Source organism: Mirounga leonina, unplaced genomic scaffold, assembly GCF_011800145.1.
Source record: "Mirounga leonina isolate KUSES-001 unplaced genomic scaffold, KU_Mleo_1.0 Mir_172, whole genome shotgun sequence".
In the NCBI taxonomy this organism is placed as follows: domain Eukaryota; kingdom Metazoa; phylum Chordata; class Mammalia; order Carnivora; family Phocidae; genus Mirounga; species Mirounga leonina.
In genome coordinates, this window is record NW_023270442.1 from 9,049,651 (window position 1) to 9,069,631 (window position 19,981).

General features: G+C 36.0%; 1 long non-coding RNA gene across 1 annotated transcript; it reads right to left on the minus strand.

Annotated features, from left to right (window-relative positions):
- Positions 1-763: 763 nt before the first annotated feature.
- LOC118018804 lies at positions 764-19,138 on the minus strand. Its single transcript, XR_004681491.1, has 4 exons — positions 18,984-19,138; positions 16,216-16,328; positions 7,447-7,505; positions 764-2,988 (listed from the first exon to the last, which is right to left on the minus strand). It is a non-coding gene; the product is annotated as an uncharacterized LOC118018804 (long non-coding RNA).
- Positions 19,139-19,981: the final 843 nt, after the last annotated feature.

Here is a 19,981-nt window from a genome sequence, read left to right on the forward strand (position 1 = left end):
GGGTTACTTCTCAGATACATGGAAGAAAACAAAACCACTAAGAATAAATTCCCTTAAGAAACTTGCTTCTCTTTCGGGCTATGGAATGGGGTTAAGCATTATTTTTCAGTTTTACAAATGTTAGCCATACTGAATCCATTTGGTGGTCCGACTATATTCTACAAAAACAAAGAAACAGAAAAAAATATACAATCAAAACCAAAAGTGCTATTGGAGGGGTCAGCATAGCTGAAGAACTGTTATTTTTATTTATTCTAGAGAGAGTTGTATTCATTGTAATACTTCTAAACAGGAAGGATTTGGAGTCGGTTTCACTTCAGAAAAACACATATCTGAAATGTAGCCAAGTTTCTAGACTTGGACAAGATAAATACCAAGAGAACACACTTTTGTTGTTGAATATGGATGACTGCCATCCTATTCTAATAAAGAATTGAAACCTGGGAGATTTTCCTGCCATGTACCCCCCTCAGTGACCATGACAGCAGTTTGCGTGTGGACAGTGGTAAAGCATGTTGTAGTTCTGGTATTTTTCTGACTTGTTGCTGTCTGTTGACCTGCCACATTCCTTAAGAGGATTAGCGTGCACGTGCAAAGTACAGTACAATGTTGGAGTCTGAGCTGATTAAAAAAGCACCAATATGCTTCCACTATTCAAGAAACCTTCAGGTTCTTCATGACACATATGAGAAAAGATGAAAGTTCACTTTCTTAGAAAAATAAACACTCCCTATATAAATAAACAAAGACCTCTATAGCAGTGTAAATTGTTTGTGAAAATGGTTTTACTCGGGAAGAAACAAAGAAAGGATTAACTTGTTACCAGATTAAACAGTTGCTACTGTACATATCTTCTTTCTTTTAATCTATACCAAGAAATTCAAGCTCAAATATTTGGCAATTTAAGTATTACATAGTATTTAGAGGTTTTGCTTTGTTGTCAAATCTGCTAAACATTTCTTAGGAAGGACATAAAAAGCAAAACCATAAAAGAAGACAACAATAAAAAAAAGATACATTAGAATTAAGCAAAACTGAAGACCTCTGCCCTCTATAAGATGCTGTTACAAAATGAAAAGACAAGTCATAAATGGTGATATCTTCAGTATTTGTCAAATATATTTGACAAAGCACTTGTATCAATAATATATAAAGAGTCCTTAAAAGTCAGTGATTCAGTGAGGAAACAAACCCAGTTTTTCAACAATGTACAAAAAATTTTAAAAGACAATTCAGAAAAGATAATTCACAAGTGACAAATACGGGCATGAAAATATATTCAACATCATTACTCATCTGAGAAATGCAAATCAAAACGTAAGTAAGATAATTAAAATCTACTAAAATGACTAAAATCTTAAAAATTGACAACAACATGTGTGAGTAAGAATGTGAAACAACTGGATTTTTCATACATTGCTGATGAGATTACAAAATAGTATAAACGCTTAGGAAAAATAATTTGGTAGTTTCTTATAATGTTAAATATATAGGTATGATAACATCTAACTCAGCCTGAACTAATTTGAACCTCTTTGGGTTTTACATAAAAATAAGTTGTGAGGAGCTCAACTGAAAGATGACTTTGTCTCATAACGAGACAATAACAATGAAATCAGCATAATGAGATAAACTGAGAATATTGTTTGAAGACAAATGTGACAGAACTACTATTTGTTTAGAAAATGACCTCATGTATTTTTGCATAGTTCTCTAGGTATTCTTTTGACAAAGACTAATGGGATTGATCTTATTTATCAGAATAAACAGAAGTAGTCCTACTCCCAAATCTATAACTTGTTTATGATCTTTGCCAGGTTGCTTAATTCTCTGGCCACGAGTAAAACAAAAATGTTAACTTCTTTCTTATCTTCCTTGTGGTAGTTGTAAAGGTAAAATGACGTATGCATATGTAAGTTTTTGAAAATTGTGAAACACTGATTGAATGTAATCAATTATACTCAAACAGCTATTAATTTTATCAAGTTATTCGTATCATTACTATGTATAGTAAAAGGTCTAAAATGATTGAACCCGATTTTCTCTCATCAATCCTTAGGTAATAAACGTCATAATGACTAAATAGTTCAATTTGTAGAAATAAAAGAGGAATTGATATTACATATATGATTATAAAAATGTTTGTTTTGACTTTATTTCAGTCCCCCTGTAAAATAATTCTGTGTAGGGTAAAGTTGCAAAGATTATTGAAAATTTGTTTTATTTAAGTGCTTCAGGACTTTTTCTTTAAAACCTGATGTTCTTATTATATAACTACTTCCCTTGGTTGAAAGAGGTAATAGTCATTATAATACTGCTTTCAAGTTCTATAATATATACCATATGAAAAAACAGGATGTTCAAACAAAATTCTTCCCAAGAGGTGATTGTTAGATGACTCTTTTTGAAATCATGCTTCAATATTTATCCATAAGCTTCAGAGAAAAATTTGGCACATTTATTAAAATCAGTGGGAGAGGGTCACCTAATTTTAGATATGCTGAACTAGACTTTGTAGTTTGCCAATTGTATTAAATCATAATTAGTAAAAATAACAAGAGACCTGCTTTAATGTTTTAAGAAATCCAGTGACCCACAAATGCTGAAATAACAAAACTGGAGATTGAACATTAAAATGGTTCTCAAGTTATAACAATGAATTAGAAGTTAAGTGTTCAGTTTTTACTCAAATTGAAACTCTTCAGCTGCTATTAGAGACTAATTTTTGTACAGTTTCCAGCTAAGGAGTTTTGAAAAACCCAGGGCACATTATTATCTATAAATTCAACACTAATGACTTTTTGACATAATGAATATATGCAGCATAAAAATCTTCTCTTGTTGTACACTTGAAACTAATGAACATTGCGTGTCAACTCAAACACCAAACACATATGATATCCTTCCAATTGTATCTCTTCAAATTGCCATTTCTTCTTACACTCCAAAGATAGGGATAGGGTCCTACTTATCTTTGTGTCACTATCCCTAGAAAAAAAATCAACAATTGTCATATTCCCAAGTGCATAATATTTGAGTCAACAGCCATTCTGAGCTTGAAGGCTCATCTTTAAATATCTAACATACACTATCTAATTTTATCCTCATATAAACACCATAAATTATTTATTAGTTCTGTAGTTCACTTATGACATCAAGTAAACATGACTGATAATATGTACTCCAAGTTCAACTGCAAATTTAACATCTATATTTCTTTAAGTCAATACAATTGGCATTGCAGAAAATATGATTCTGAGAATAAATTTGAGAAATTATTGCAGAAAGCAGAGAAAAAGCATGACAAAGATCGAATGATAGAAGATTTTACAAGAGTAAGGGAACAAAGACTGGTTTTAAGAAATGTAAGTGACCCTGATATATTTTTTTTTAAGTGACCCTGATTTAGAAACAAAAGCAAGAAAAAGAAGCAATAATCTGAAATAACTGAAGAAAATCTTTTCCAGATTAAAAACTACGAATTGATATAATATGTATATCATATCAATAGTAACATAACTCAATTGAAGCATTTACTGTGTTCTATACAAACACCTATAAAGTATACTCTTTCTAAAATAATTCTTTGATAAAAATGAATCATGAGGGAAATATAAAAAAAAATCCTATGAAAATCTAGAGAGGAAATAATAAATTTTGTCCAAAGGAGCAATATTCTTACTGGTTTCAGCTACCTCCCTTCCAACATTAAATTTAAGAAGATATATGGCAATCATTAAAGGATTTGGAGAAGAAAGGGTTTTATACATGACTGCTAAAAAAAAGTCTATGTATTCACTAAATAGGTCCCTCTTTTGTGCACCAGCTATGTTTCCAGACTCTCTCTTGGTTATACTGGGGACATACGACTGAATTCCAGTCAGTAGAAGGTGGAAGAAATTTATAGAAGGTAATTCTGGCTCATAAAAACCTCCTATGGAATCAGTCAGTCCTCTCCTGCTTTCTGCAGCAAACTGAAAATCTGCTCATATGACTCAGCTACTGAGTTGAAGAGCCTCAGCATCCCTGAATCACTGCGAAGGGAAAAACAGAGCTGCAATTGTACTGTGATGTTGAAAGGAATAAACGTGCTGTATTAGTGTCTTATTTGCTGCTGTAACAAATTGCCATAAATCTCATGGCTTAAAAAATAAAATTATCTAACAGCTCTGGAGGCCAGACATCTAAATGGTTCTCACAGAACTAAAATCAAGATGTTGGTCCATCTGCACTCCTTCTGAAGACGTCAGGGGACAATTCATTCCTTGCTTTTTCCAGCTTCTAGAGGCTGCCCATGTTTCTTAGCTCATGGTCACCTCACCCCACCTTCTGCTTCTCTCATCATATCTCTTTCTTGACTCTGACCCTCCTGCCTCTCTCCTATAAGGACTCTCATGATTAGTCCTGGATAATCTTTCCATATCAAGAGTCTTCACTTAATCATATCTGAAGATTCCCTTCCGCCATGTTAACATATACAACAGGTTTTGGGAATTAGAATATGGACATCTTGAGGGGCCACTATCCTGCCTACCAAACTTGGATTTGTACAATCACTAAGATTTGAGAGCATATTTGCTACTCTAGATTTGGGGCATATTTGCATAGCCTCACCTATTAAGACTAATGAACAAAACAAGTTTTTCTCTAGCAAAATGTTAATATGGGAACAGATAAGTAATGCTGCAACTATGTCATGCATATTCCCTCTCTTTAAAACTATTGAAAATATACTCTTTTATTTGGGATATAAAACAAACTTTCCAATTCAAGACTGTGGCCATGACTGAAACTGACTTTCTTTATCAGGCACTGACCTCAAATAACAATTTGTACGCTGTGTCTCGGCCGACTGTTACTCTTCCACCTCTGTTTCATTCCCCAAACCAGAAATCTGCCTGCTAGGATACATCCTTCTGTTCATAATTTATTCTAACATTTTTTGTTTTGACATCTATGAAAAAACAAGCTGGTACTGTCCTATAACCCATAATTGCTAAATCTGGTTCAGGCTTTCACATGAGTAGGACATTCTTATTGAAGAATTTCTAAATTAAAAAACAAATTTCTTTCCTCACAGAATTCAATGAGGAAACATTATAACTACCTTCTTTGTCAAAGAAACTGCGTGATAATATTCTACATGTTTAAATCCTATGGTAAATCTCTTGCTTCATATGGTAAATGACTGTTTCATTCTAGCTTTCTGGCAGTTACCATGTGTCCTTTTGTTAATTCTCTTTCCATATATTTTCTTCTGTTACCGTATTCGTCAGAGCAGTTTGACGGCCTTAGCAAACAATTCCTATTTTTACTGGCTTAAAACAATATAACTTTTTGTCTGTTCATGTCATGTTCCAAAGCAGGTTGGCACTCTGGGAGGCTGTATTAGTCAGCTCAGGTTGCCATAGCAAGTACCTTAGATTGGGTGGCTTAAACAACAGAAATTTATTTTCTCAAAGTTCTGGAGCTTTTAATTCTGCGATTGAAGTTCTGGCTGATTCGAGCTCTGGGAAGAGATTTCTTCCTGGCTTACAGACGGCTGCCTTCTCATTGTGTCCTCACATGACAGAAAAAGAACTCTGACTTTTCCTCTTCTTATAAAACCAACAATCTTACTGGTGACATATGTCCACATTTATCCTTAATTACCTTTTGAAAACCCTATCTCCAAATATAGTCACGTTGGAAATTAAGGCTTCAACATATGAATTTGGGGAAACACAATCTATGACATAACATTTTATTCCTGTCCCCCAAAATTCATGTCTTTCTTGTACAGAAAATATATTCATTCCACCCTAACAGCTCCCAACAACTTAATGGATTGCAGTATCAATTCTGAAGTCTAAAGTCCAAATTGCTGTCAAAATATCACCTAAATCAGGTATGGATGAGACTCAAGGTAGGATTCATCCTGAAGCAAAATATGTCTTCAGCTGTGAACATGTGAAAGCAGACAAGTTATGTGCCTCCAGAATACAGTGGTGAGACAGGTAAAGGATAGACATTCCCATTTCAAAAGGGAGAAACTGGAAAGAAAAATGAGGTGATGGGTCTCAAGTAAGTCCAAAACCTTACAAGGTAAATTCCATTAGATCCTAAGGCTTAAGAACAACCCATTTTGGCTAAATACCCAGTTCTCCCAAGCCACTGAGGCAGTGGTGTTATCTACAGAAACCATGGGGCCAGGGGTTAGTTGCTGGGGTCTCTGCCTTGTGGGGGCATGCCCTCAAAGCTCTATGGAAGCCCCACCTCCAAGGATTTGCAGGGTGGTCCAACCCCAAAGGCTGCAGTTAAAGGCCATGTGGCCTGTTAATACTGAAGCAATGGTCCCACCCTTTGGAATTCAGAGGACAGACTTGATGATCTCCAAATTTCCTTTAGGGTCACTCTTCCCTTTTTTGAAGAATAGTGCACATCCACAGTCAAATAACTCTTTGGTCCAATCCTGTAGGATCTAAAAAGTCCAATGGCTTTCCTTCATTTTGTCTCACATTTTCTGTCCGCTTCAACCCCAACTGGCGGTGACTGAACCAGTATAATCCCATCTCTATTCCTGGCTTCTTACCGAGATGGCTGAGTAAGTCCATGAGTCACACACATAATCGCTTTATCAAATGGTTGTTTGGCCACACCCTTAGTGTTCTCAGAACAAGCCTTCTCATTTTTTGAATATTTATAGATTGAGAGTGTTCCAAATTTCCAAGTTCTGGTCCCTTTTTGCCTAACAATTTTTTTCCACAAGTCATCTCTCTTCTTTCGCATTTTACTATAAGCGGTAAGGAAGATCCAAGCCGCACCTTCAATACTTGCTTAGAAATCTCCTCTGCTAACCATCCAATTTTATGGCTTCTACTTTCTGCAAAACACTTGATCACAATTCAGCCAAGTTCCTTGCCAATTTAGAACAAGGATCACTTTTCCTGAAATTTCTAATAACCTATTCCTCACTTTTTTTTTCCCAAGACTTCACAAGAATGGTGTTTAATATCCGTATTTCTACCAACATTCTGCTCATAATAATCCAGGCTTTTTCTAGCATGCACTTCAAAACTCCTCGAGCATCTACCCATTATTCAGTTCCAAATTGATACAACAAGTACCACAGACTGTGCAATAGACTCTTGTGTCACCTCAAATTGCATGTGTTGAAATCTTACCCCCCCCAGGATGCTGGTATAAGAGATGGGGCCTTTGGGAGGTGACTAGTTTGTGAGTGTGGAGGCTTCATGAATGGGTTTAGTGCCCTTATAAGAGGGACCCCGAAGAGCTCTCTCACCCTTTCTACCATGTGAGGATTCAAGAGGTCTATAACCCAGAGGAGGGCTCTCATCAGAACCTACCCAGGCTAGTACCCTGATCTCAGATTCCCAGTCTCCAGAACTATCAGAAATAAATTTCTCTGGTACCATGGTATCCATGGTTTTTTTTTTTTTTGTTTACCTGGCTTGCCCATCTCTGGGACTTCTCTCCCCAACCACGGTCTTCTTGCCAATACATTTCTGGTAAAAAAAAAAAGTATCACTTTAGCTTGTACTGGAGTGAGCTGCAACACTGACATTTTGGCTCTTCTGCAAGAGTCGGGTTTAGTGCTAGATCAGGTATTATGAAGGCACTGTAAGCTGTTTCTTTGCTTTAAAAGTGTTATTGTATGTTCAAATTTATTTAACTCTGTTTAAAAGAGAAAAGTTACTTTATGACATTTGATTTTAACTTAAGTACAAATAGTATTTATAATTCATTGTGGATATAATTTGATATTACTAGAGGGTCCTGCAATTCTATGTAAAAATGCATTTAAAGTTCTCATTAAATACAAAAGCAGGCGCCTGGGTGGCTCAGTTGGTTAAGCGACTGCCTTAGGCTCAGGTCATGATCCTGGAGTCCTGGGATCGAGTCCCGCATCGGGCTCCCTGCTCGGCAGGGAGTCTGCTTTTCCCTCTGACCCTCCTCCCTCTCATGCTCTCTGTCTCTCATTCTCTCTGTCTCAAATAAATAAATAAAATCTTTAAAAAATAAATAAATAAATAAATAAATAAATAAATAAATAAATAAATACAAAAGCGACATTATCAACCTAAAGAACACATCTTGTTTATGCATTTTGGACTTTTGCCTACACAGGGCCAGTATAAATTATCCAGGAAGTGTTTCCACAGTATTAATATGTTCTCAAAGAAGGTTTAACTTAATCCAATTGGGATATCAAAATTTACATGTCATTTAAAAAAAAATATCTCCCCCTAAATATTAATATTAAATTAGTATATTGTATCAAATAGGACCCTCATATTAGGTGTCAAAGTAAAAATACATGTATACATGTAGTTTTATATTTTTTTTACTTTATCTTTTGTCAAATATATTTCCATATATCTTTTATATATGGTAAAAGAGAAAGTGAGGCACATTAAAATTTTGAAAGTTTATTTGAGCATACATTGATTCGAATAAGCCAGCACCGAACCAAAGGGAGCTAGGAGCATTCCACTGATGGGAGCCAAAGACAAGGTTTTTATACAGAAGAAACTGAAGCAAAGCAAGGGAATGATTTGATTGGCTATAGCTTAAGCCTTTGTCTCATTTGGGAAAACCTATTTCACCGCTTGTGATTATTTTTTCTAAGTTTCATTGTCTCAGAATCCAGCGCATTGACCTTGGCTTAGGTTTTGGTTTGCTTACATGGGCTACTAAGGCATAAGAACCACTTCAGTCTAGGGGCACCTGGGTGGCTCAGTCGTTAAGCGTCTGCCTTCGGCTCAGGTCATGATCCCAGAGTCCTGGGATTGAGCCCCGCATCGGGCTCCCTGCTCGACGGGAAGCCTGCTTCTCCCTCTCCCACTCCCCCTGCTTGTGGTTCCCTCTCTCGCTGTGTCTCTCTCTATCAAATAAATAAAATCTTTAAAAAAAAAAAAAAAACACTTCAGTCTAATTGCTTCCTTGTTTGATTACTTTAACATATATAAATGTATAATTATATAAAATCTTAAATTCCAACATTAATCAGAGTTAATTATATCTTTCTACAATTACTATAAAGTCATCAATAAAAGCTTTCCCCAGTCACATGGCTTGGAAAGGCACCTCAGGGATGTGTATGTGTGTGTGTGTGTGTTGCATTGGAAATTATTCCTATAGCTAATTTATCAATAGAGCAAGAATTTTTATGTTTGTTGCATACAAACATAGTAAAAGTTTGTATTTTGTATTTATATCAGGCCTTATATAGATGAATAATTCAAACTCACCATCACATTTACTTCTCTCAATCATCCTGAGAGGCACAAATAGCAAGTAGTATTTTTTTTCTACATAAGGAAGCAGTTTCATAGTAGTTCAATGATTTATGCAAAACCATCCCATTACACCTGGTGGGTTGAGAAAGAGGGAGGATAGCTGGACTGTCTTCTCTGAGATCCATATCCTTCCTTCTGTTTTGCTGCATTTTACAGGAAACCCCATTGGGTGGGGGTGGGGAGCCCTTGCCCTCTGGCTTCCAGGTGGGGGCTGCCGTGGGAGACTGGAACCAGTGATGAATGGTAGAGGAAGGAGAAGCAGGCTCTTCCCTGTTCTCTGTGCTCCTGTGGTGTCTCTGGTTGTAGTTGGTTCCTCGGAGGCTGCAGCCTCCGCGACGGAAAATAGAAATCCGTCACGAATGCAACAGCTGTGAGGCAGCCCTGACTTCTGGACTCTGGTAACGCCACCTGTTTCTATTGCCCTTCCAGTCCGAGGGTGACAACAGCTTCCTGCTGTCATTAATTTCTGGGTGGCCTCACTTGCAGCTTTAACCATTTTCCTGTATCAATTAACCTAACATAGTTTGGTTTTTCTGCCTAGATCCTAATGGCCATCTGAGAAATACCAACAATGATTTCAACTGTGAAAGTATTCATCTCAACCCAGTTTTTCTGTTTCATGAAATAATACCCTTTGCTTAAAATGAGGAATAGCTATATTTACTGTTCATTATGTATTATTGATATAAACCGTTCGGACTTATTGCTCCTGTTTTTGAGTTCCTAAAAGTGTTTTCTATTACACCCCTTTGATTAAGATAAGGCACTTTGTGTAAAAACAAAACAAACAACAAAAAAATTGTGTCATGATTAAGGTCAAGAAGTTAATGTAATCCTTGCTCTGCCTTTCAGAAGCTGTAGGACCTTGAATTACTTTGTCCCTGAGCCTGGGTTTACAGGGATAAGCCTGAGCCTGATTCATAAGCACTAATAAAAAGTAACAATTTTTAAAGATTTTATTTATTTATTTATTTGTTTGTTTGTTTATTTGAGAGAGTGAGAGAGCACAAGCAGGGGAAGCAACAGGCAGAGGGAGAGGGAGAAGCAGGCTCCCTGCTGAGCAGAGAGCCCGATGCGGGCCTCGATCCCAGGACCCTGGTGGGCAAGGGACAGGTGAGACTAGGTAGGGAGAGATAGACAGGGGGCTACGTGATCAGGCTCACTGAAATCCCAAAAATGTGGAGGTGTGGGAAACCAGAGATAAGGGGACAAATCAGACCACCCTACCCCAGGACCACCTTACCCTAGGCATGTGGTGTGGGTCGTGTGGGGTGTTTGTCTTTATGATAATCACCTGTGACCAACAAGGAATAACAGACCCTAAAAAAGAAGTAAGCCATTGATGGTGTTATCACTAGTCCTTGCTCAATGGTAATATCAGTAGAAATGTTAAAAGGATTTAAGTTCCCTGGTTAGCTTTCTATAGAAGACCAGCCCTAAAGGCCCTCATGGGCAACCCTGTTGGGACCCCTTTCACTCTTAGCTTTTTCTGTAACTTCACTTAATAAACTTTATCGCTTTACTCACTCTGTTGTCCTCGAGATTCATTCTTTGACTCCACAAGACAAGAACCTAGCTCTCCCACATCACTGGGATTATGACCTAAGCCAAAGGCAGATGCTTAACCGACTGAGCCACCCAGGCGCCCCAATAAGTAACAATTTTTAAGGTTTAATTCGAGAATTCAGAGTAAAGCAAAATTATTGTAATTGACATAAATACAAATGTAAAACTATTTATTTTGGATTGTGAAAATTTCCAAATCATTTGTATACCTATGTGTATGTATATAGTGTGAATATATAGTTGTATATCATATGTATATATATGTAACACATCTTTTTTATGCATTTTGGACTTTTGCCTACACAGGGCCAGTATAAATATATATATGCAATATCATTGCACAGTGCAATTGAAATACACTTTTCTAAGATTTTTAGATTTTAAACTTCAGGAACTTAAGAAAAAAATATGAGTCTATACTTTTAATGCTTTAAAAATATACATTTTTTGATTATAACAAATTAATTTCAAAATGTTTGTAAGGAAGCATTTTGCAACTGAAAAATGTATTCTTAAGACTGTATTTTTAAAAAATCCAGCAAAAGATCTAATTACCCTGGATCTACATGCTAAGGTCTAAAGATAATGTAGAAAACTATTTGGGAAATGTAAGATAAATTAGATAATTTTTGTAATGTAACTAGTTTTAGAGATGACCTAAATTATAGCAGAATGGTCCTGATTCAGTTATCTCTAAGATCCTAATTTATTTATCTGTTCCAGTATTGTGTCCTTAAGGATCCTTTTACAATCACCCGCAGAAGTTTCTTTTAAAAAATGCTGATGATGTATCTGAGGAAGGATGACTTCTATCTAAGTTTTGAAAGAAAGAAAAGTCCCAAAGCAAAAAGCAAGAAGCAGAGTAAAACAGAGGTTTGGGGGAGAAGTCTACAGATAGAATTAGATAGAAACAAATTCTATTTTTCCTGTGTCAAACATGAAAGAAAATACAAATGATGAAGACAACGATCTCCCTAACTATGAAAAATCATTGAAATTTCAGGAACTATTACAAAAAGCAAATTTCAAGCTCTGAATGACAAAAAAATTAGTGGTCAGTGGGGACCTTAAATTAGTGAAGGATCCATTTATTCCAGCTACAGCTGACTTCCATATTGTAGAAACTTACTATTCATTCCAAATATACATTATTCTAAAAATCAGATTTCAAAATTTAGCCAAAATGGAACTCGAAAGAACATTATGTAACATCACTTCTTGTTTCAATTCCCTCAAGAATCCCTAGGCTCTGTATCAGTAAAGGCTACATATGTGGGATAAGGTTTTGAATGTATACAAAACACAAACGTTCACTGTAACAATAGAAATCCTTGATTTGCCCTTTTATTATGTACCCACTGCATTTATGAAGATCTATAACGGAGCTCTGTAAATCATCCAACAAACTCCAAGGGTAGGAGTCTTTGTGGAATTCAAGATGTTAATATTTCCTTTCTAACCAAATTAACTCCACATGTTTTCTGCTGCAACTAATCTCTTTCCTGTGGAATTAGGCATGGTCTGACTCATTCTTTATTTTTTGAACATGACAATTTACTCCAGAGTAGCTCTCATGTCACATAGCCTCAAGCTCCCAGCCATTGCTGGATAAACAGCATCCTTGCTGATCTTTGTAGCAAAGGTGTGGAATTATGGGAAACATCCTTACACCACTAGTGTACCAATCATCTCCTAAATGGCATGCTTTAGTTAGCATGTGTCTGGGGGAAATAATTTCTTAAGTGTTTACAGAAATTTCAGATGCATGAAGTACCTGCAAACATATCTGAAAATAACAAGACTTATATTAATTGATAATGTCTTAAATGTCAGACCTTTATCTCTACTTACAATATTGCTAACCCTAACAAGTTAAGGTGGATAATATAACTCCCATTTTGAACATGGGACACAGTCACACACCTAATAAGTAATCGAGCAGAGATTCAAACCAACTATCCTGGCTCCAAAGTCAATGGCTTCGAGATGCAGCATATCCATCATTTGCTTCTCAAAATGGCTTATGCAGAGGCAGAGTAGAGATCACTGTGACTACTTAGATTTATGAACCAACGCTCAGAAAGGTGAAATGACTACTAGGGCCTCAAATCTTAGAGGTAGAGTCTGGACTACAATGCCCAGTCCCGTGTTTGTTCTCCTCCATCACTTAATTCACTTAGAGAATTTAGCCAAAGTCCCCTCAGACAGAGCCTCCTTAGGTAGAAAGGAAGGATAAATGGTAAGGGGAGAAAAAGGAGACAGGTAAGAACTGAAGCGTGAATACTTGAAGAGCAGAATCCGCAGGCAATCTGCCTCTGTACCCATAACACCTAGCATGATGTCTTGAACATAGTGATAGTAGGTATTTAATAACAATAAATAAATAGATAAGTAAACAAAGTGAATAAAAATAATAAAAGAACTATTGGTGGATTTGGGTTTTTGTTTTTTGTTTTGTTTTGTTTTGGTTTGGTTTGGTTTGGTTGGTTGGTTGGTTTGCACACTAAAGAGCTTGCTATATGTTATAAGGATTATCTGACTGGGTATCTGGACAGTTTGATTGAGTCCTATCCCTCCTCTCATTTAAGCTGTTCTAGGAAATTGTCTTCATCTCTGGGCTTGATTTCCATCATGCATATAATAAAGGGGTTACATTAAGTTTTCAAATGTTTTCAAACCAAAGTGCACCATCCGTGGATAATCCACAAATGGGGGATTAACCTGTTCTTCAGAGGCCTTTCCACTGTAGGACAAGATCTGGTCATAGAATTTCTGGCCATAGGAGGATATCCATTGTATTATGTGTGTGATCTCAAAGGTTTTCAGTAGCCTGGTGGAAGACAGCAATAAAACGTCCCATGCCCTTGATGTTTACAGAACACCTATATGTTTTGTCACCCATTCTTTCTTTCAGCAAGCAATTGTTAAAGGGCCTTTATATTAAAGTGCTGAATTAGCAAGACATTCAAAACAATAATAACTGGTCTTCTCATTGGGTTACATATGAGGTGCCAGGGAGAGAAAAGGGAGTGCTTAACGGGATTTCTCAGTGAATTGGAAAAGTTAACATTTGAACTTGAAGGGAGAGTAGGAGATAATGGAACAGCAAAGATACAGAGCTGTCCTGGCCAAGGAAATAGCATGACATGATGTGTTTGGGGCACAGCCAATGTGGAGAGGATCAAGAGAATGGAGGCAGATGAGCTGAGCCCTGCAGGGCCTTGCATACCAATCTAAGTTGTCCTATTATCTTGTGGATTATAAGCTATCACTTAAAAACTTTCTCAAGGAGAGTGACATAATTAAATTTACATTTGAAAAATCAATATGGCAGCCAGTGGAGGGGAAAGAGGATGCATGGATAGAAAAGAGCCCAGTGACTGCAATGAACAAAGCAAGAAAGACTGAAGAACTGAACCGGGATTGTCTTTTTAAGGATGAGGTGTTACGTGACATTGTGCCGCACTCAACACAATTCAAGTTTCTTGTCATTGCCATCCAAAGAATAACTTAGTATGATTTATATTGAAAGAAATTTTATCCAAAAAAATCAAATGTGAGAAAAGCCAAAAATGTGACTAAATAAAAACTAATACAATTACACTAATCCTTTGAGACAATACTGCTATATTGTCTTCTTGATGACATGGATGCAGATGTTCTAAAGTAGAATGAGACGTACTAGAACCCTATATTGGCAAGGTACAAACTCAGCGGTATTACACTACTCTAAAAATAGACTTTCAGGTCATTCCTTATCTGTTGGCTTTCATGTCCTATTTGATTTGCTTGACTTGGAAGAAATCAAATATTCAGCCTATCACTGTAGATTTTTTACTGCAAATGTTTCAGTTCAATTTACTAAATTATTAGATTTTGCTCAAAAATTATCTGAACGTATTTTTACTTTAAATTTAAAATTCTTTGTTTTCTAATTCATGCTTAAACCTTCACCCACTGCCTCTTCCCTCTTTCTCCCTCCCTCTCTCTCCCCCTCTCTCTCTCTCCACCAAGACCAAGGTTTGTATTTCACTGCTTTTCTGCCATGGATCAGAATCTCCAAAACAGGTACATAAATCATAAATCTAGAGCCTGCCTTAACCTCTGATTTTTTCCACTTCCACTAATACCCTTAGTGGTTATTCCAGAGCTGCCATGGGCACCCCAAAAATCCATTTTAACTTCCCTTATTTGAGATCATAATGACCAAGATCAGAGCAACCATGCATGATGAACAATCCAATAATTAAAATGTAAAAGGTACTGTCATCAGAAATACAAGAAAAAATAATTCAAAGTGAGAGAAAAAGCAGGAAAGTAAGATATAAGAAGTGATTGTATCTATCATGAAGTAGTTGTTTGTGCCAGAAAAAAAAATAAAATACAACATTGCAGGTCACTCTTTTGCCTACAATACAATCATTTCTGTAAATATGTGTTTTGACATATATAGTTCAACTACATATAATGGATTAGGAGAAAAAAGGAGTAGATTTCTAAGTACAGACTGGCAGCCATGAATTCCCTAAATGGAGAGTACATTGGGAAAAAGAAAAGTTCTAATACTAAAAAGAGTGTTGTGGTCTATAACTAATATTTTATTATATTTCTCTTATTCTATTTCCAGTTTTAGTAAGTTTAGATGGAACATAATTTTAAAAATATGCATATTATACTTTTAAAAGTTATTTTATCAATAAATACTTCTTATCTAGTTAATTTTTCCCCACTTTCTTCATGACCAAACTTTTAAATAATTTTATTCATTTCTCTCTTTGGGGTTCACATTTTAGATGCCTTTGATCAACAATTTCCCCAAAACATTCATAGGTATATGTAAATTCTTCAAACACTACACCAGCTTCCAAAATCTTCCATAAATGCCCTGCAGGCTACTTTCATCCTTCCACTAATGAGATTCACAGATTTTGAAAAGACAGTCTGGTTGGTACTAACACAAACCTAAATAAAGAGAGCTCCCTTCCAGTATTTCATCATATATGATGACTCTAAAATTACATATTTCTTTTTTACTAACTCTCATTTTACTTGGCAATGCCCAGATGATTTGATTTTTATTTCCCATCACAGGTAGACCTCTGATGGTATAACCGTATTTTAGGTTCGTCTCTCATTTGAAGTTGATTATTTTCATCAAGTAGTATGAATTCAATAGCTCTGAAGTCAAGGTAATGGATGAGTTTACTGAAAACACAACTGCGTCTCTCATTCTGCTAGCCAAAATATACTTGAAGATCATAAACATGAAACTCCAGACCTCAACCTGCTTCTGGGAAGGCAAGATGAATGTGCCCTTGGGAGTGCGACACTCAGAGATATGGTAAATTACCTTGTCCAAGCACTGGCCAAGAGGTACTGTGGGAAAGCTCCAGGAGCACTTGAGGTACGTGAGCTAATTTGTTTCCCAAGGGCTTGTCTCTCAATGGCTTGGCTGTGGGCCTGCTAAAGGGAAAAAGAAATTGTGTTTCTTAGCTCCTCTCAAAATTGCACATATTTCCACTTTTGAAATCTTGTTTTATTCCCATTCAGTGGTTATCAAAGTTACCAAAGCCAGATGACTATACAACTTACTGTGGGAAAACTGTTTAATTTACATTTATCATGCACATACAATGTCATGATTTTCTGTATTATATAGGCAGCCTACAGATGATTAGATCTTTAGGTGAAATGTGTGTGGGGTGTGTGTGTGTGTGTGTGTGTGTGTGTGTGTGACTGTCAATAATCAGCCATGTTCCATACAGGATAGATTTTTCGTATGATACAGTTTACTATTAAAGGAGACAGAAAAGTATTATGGAAGCCTATCCTTATTCTGAATACATAAATGAGGATCTACTATGTGTAACTCACTGTACTTATTAGATATTCCTGAACAGAGAGGTAAAATAAGTCATTTTTAGACCAAGTAAATTTAATATAACTTAGCACATTATTTTAAAGGGTTTTTGTTGTGTTTTTTGGAGAAAGGATTTATATTATATGTATTTTTAGAAAAGTGACTTTTGACTTAAGGCCAACAATATACTTAACTTATATATAACGTAAGGTCATACACTCTACCATTTGTTTCTTTAATTGACTTCTAGCTCTGGTTAAAAATAAAAAAATAAGTGTTCTCTTATAAGGACATCTAAAAATGCTTAGGGATGGTCCAAAATTCTCAAATGTGTTTATAAGTTTGGTCTTACAAGAGATATGAAGTAATCACAACAATTTTCACCATTCATACATCTGACATTGAATCACATACTAATCAGACCCCTGGCTGAGCTTTCATGTAATTGAGGGTTCAACTATTATGCAATAAGCTGGATTCTAAATCTTCTTTTTCCAACTTCTTCCCAACCAAAATATATTTAATATGTCATTTGTCTTTCATTATACCCAAGTTATTTTCTGAGCAAATTCACTGGTTGAACAATATTTCCACACTAAGGTGTTAATGATTTGAAGGCCAATGAAATATAAATTGAAAATAATTGAACCCTCAGCTACTGAGGAGAAGAAATATTTTAGAATTAAAAGGATTTTTTTTTTGGAGGGGGGTGATTCTTGATGCCCTGGAATTCCTATAATCTAATTGCCCACCTGTAAAAAAAAGATATCTTTCTCTGGTATGTGACAAGGAAAATTGAGTTTTGTTTTGGGACATATTTTCCTGTCTTCTTCCTGCGCCCCAAGAAAATTTTGTATATTTTAGGACTAGATTGCTTCTTTTTGCTATGTTTTCTAGCTTTAAAGAGATTTCAAATATGAAGTGTTCCCCGGAAGGAACAAAAATAATCCCAGTTCACAAAAGTCATACATTTGAGGATGGCAGTCAATAGGCAAAATTTCATCACATTGCAACTGCAGCGGATGGGGCATACTGTAGCTCATAATTATCTAGAACTCCAGGAGAAAAGGAACAACAGGAAGACAAAGATCAACCTTGGTTTCCTTATCTCAGGATGAAAAGTTTCTGTCAACATGATACCAAATGGGACTTGATGGCCATGACCCATTTGTGCTGTGTTCCATGGTACCCAGAGGTGTGAACATCTGGTTCAGGGAAATCTTCCTAGAAGAGGGAAAAACCCCTGGGGAGCACATGAGCAAACTGGCTGCACATTGTACATCATAAGCATTCACTGAGAAATCTCTGAGAACATGCACAAACAATAAGGCTTAGATAAGGTTTTCATACTAGCAACAACTAAACGAATGCTTTTTCCTGGACAATATAAAATTTGAAACGAATCTATTTTCTTTTTTCTTCTTTGACTGCCAGAGAGCTCAGAAAGCTAAACCTGTAGACCTAATTTCAGTAACTATTTAGGAAATTATAGCATGTTTATATCCTTCCACAGACATTTCCTGATATGTTCTTTGTATCTTCTAACTCTATTTTCTATGGGCCTAAATTATTATTTTCTTTTTTTCCTTATTTTGTTTTATTACTTTATATCTAATGAATTGCTGCAATCTCTTTGAAGGATTGAAACAAGATATTCAAACCTATCTCGATCATTAACAAAATAAATACATAATAACAAAATTCTGCTACTGTCTTGCACTGCTTCTTTAGAACGACTCAAATTAAACTAAGAAGACTTGGTCAAATTAGCAATATTTTTGCAACAATAAAAACCAATTCTCTATATCCCATTAGTTGATCCTAACTATAGAGAGGAATATCCTAAAGTTGCTAAGCCCAGTTGTGATTAAGATCCTATATAATGGAAAGTACAGGACATAATTGGCTTTTTTTCTCTTCCTCGACTATTCCAGTCAGTATTCCAGTATTTATATCCCAGTAATTATTACTTAATTCCTCCTGGGGAGACTTGGCTTTTGACCCCTCCCATGCAAAAATGACCAGACTGAGGATACAAAGATTTATTTTTTATTGTGTATTATAATTCAATATCTTATTATATATAATTATATTATACTACATTATATGTATTTAATGTATTTAATATAATGTATTTAGTATAATATAGTTAATATAACACTGTTAGTATAATTTACTTAGTATATATAATATATATCTTAAAATATATTAATAGAAAGATGGAAGTCAGTTTCTTCCTTGCAAATGTCTCTACTTACCTTGCATCCTTTAGATTTCTTGATTTCCTGCCCCCTTTTCCTCTCTCATTTTAACTCCAAAGCTTTAGTAAATAAACAGCATGATAAGGGAGATACTTATTATTGATGAGCATATTTTTTAGTTGAGTATGCCTTCAGGACAGTCACCAGACCAAAATATCTCATCACCAAGAATAGCCAAGTTGCTACCCAGAGCCAGGAAAACTGATACTGATTCACATGAGATAATGTTGCCTGGGCAAGGAAGAGAACTAGAAATCGCCCTCTGTACCTGAGCCAGCTTAGAGGCGGTGGTGTTTTGCCAGGAGCTAGCTCTGGAGTTGCACGTACCCCCATGCGAACCTCAACTCTGCTTCTCAACTTGGACAAACCCCTTATAGGGCCTCAATTTCCTTATCTCTAAATGAGTATAATGCTTTTTTAAGACATATAGTACATGCTCAATTAAATGCTACCTTTAAAAATGCTCTAAATACCTGAACAATATATTGTCAACATAACATACTTAGAATTAGGTCATCACTCATTAAATAAAGAGTATGTGTACAAGCACAGTACCAGCTGCCTGAGATATAAGAATGACACACCTGTCCTCAGGTGGCAAAAGCCAATATAGACATAGGCCTATAAATGCGTATCATACTTCTCATTAAGGGGTCTAAAGTATTTTAGAGGTCAGGGAGGAATTTTGATGGTATTACAATTACTTTGCAGTCAGGAGGTATTATGGCTATTTTATGTGTCAACCTAGCTGGCCACAGGGTGCCCAGATTAAACATTATCTCTGGGTGTTTTGTGAGAGTGTTTCCAGAAGAGATGAACATTTTTTTAAACTTTTTTTTTTTTTTTTTTACGATTTTACTTATTTATTCGAGAGAGAGAGCGAGCGAGAACCAGTATAAGTGTGAGTGGTGTGGGAGAGGGGGAGGCAGAAGCAGACTCCCCACTGAGAAGGGAGCCCGAGGCCAAGGGGGTGGTGGGGGCTGGATCCCAGGACT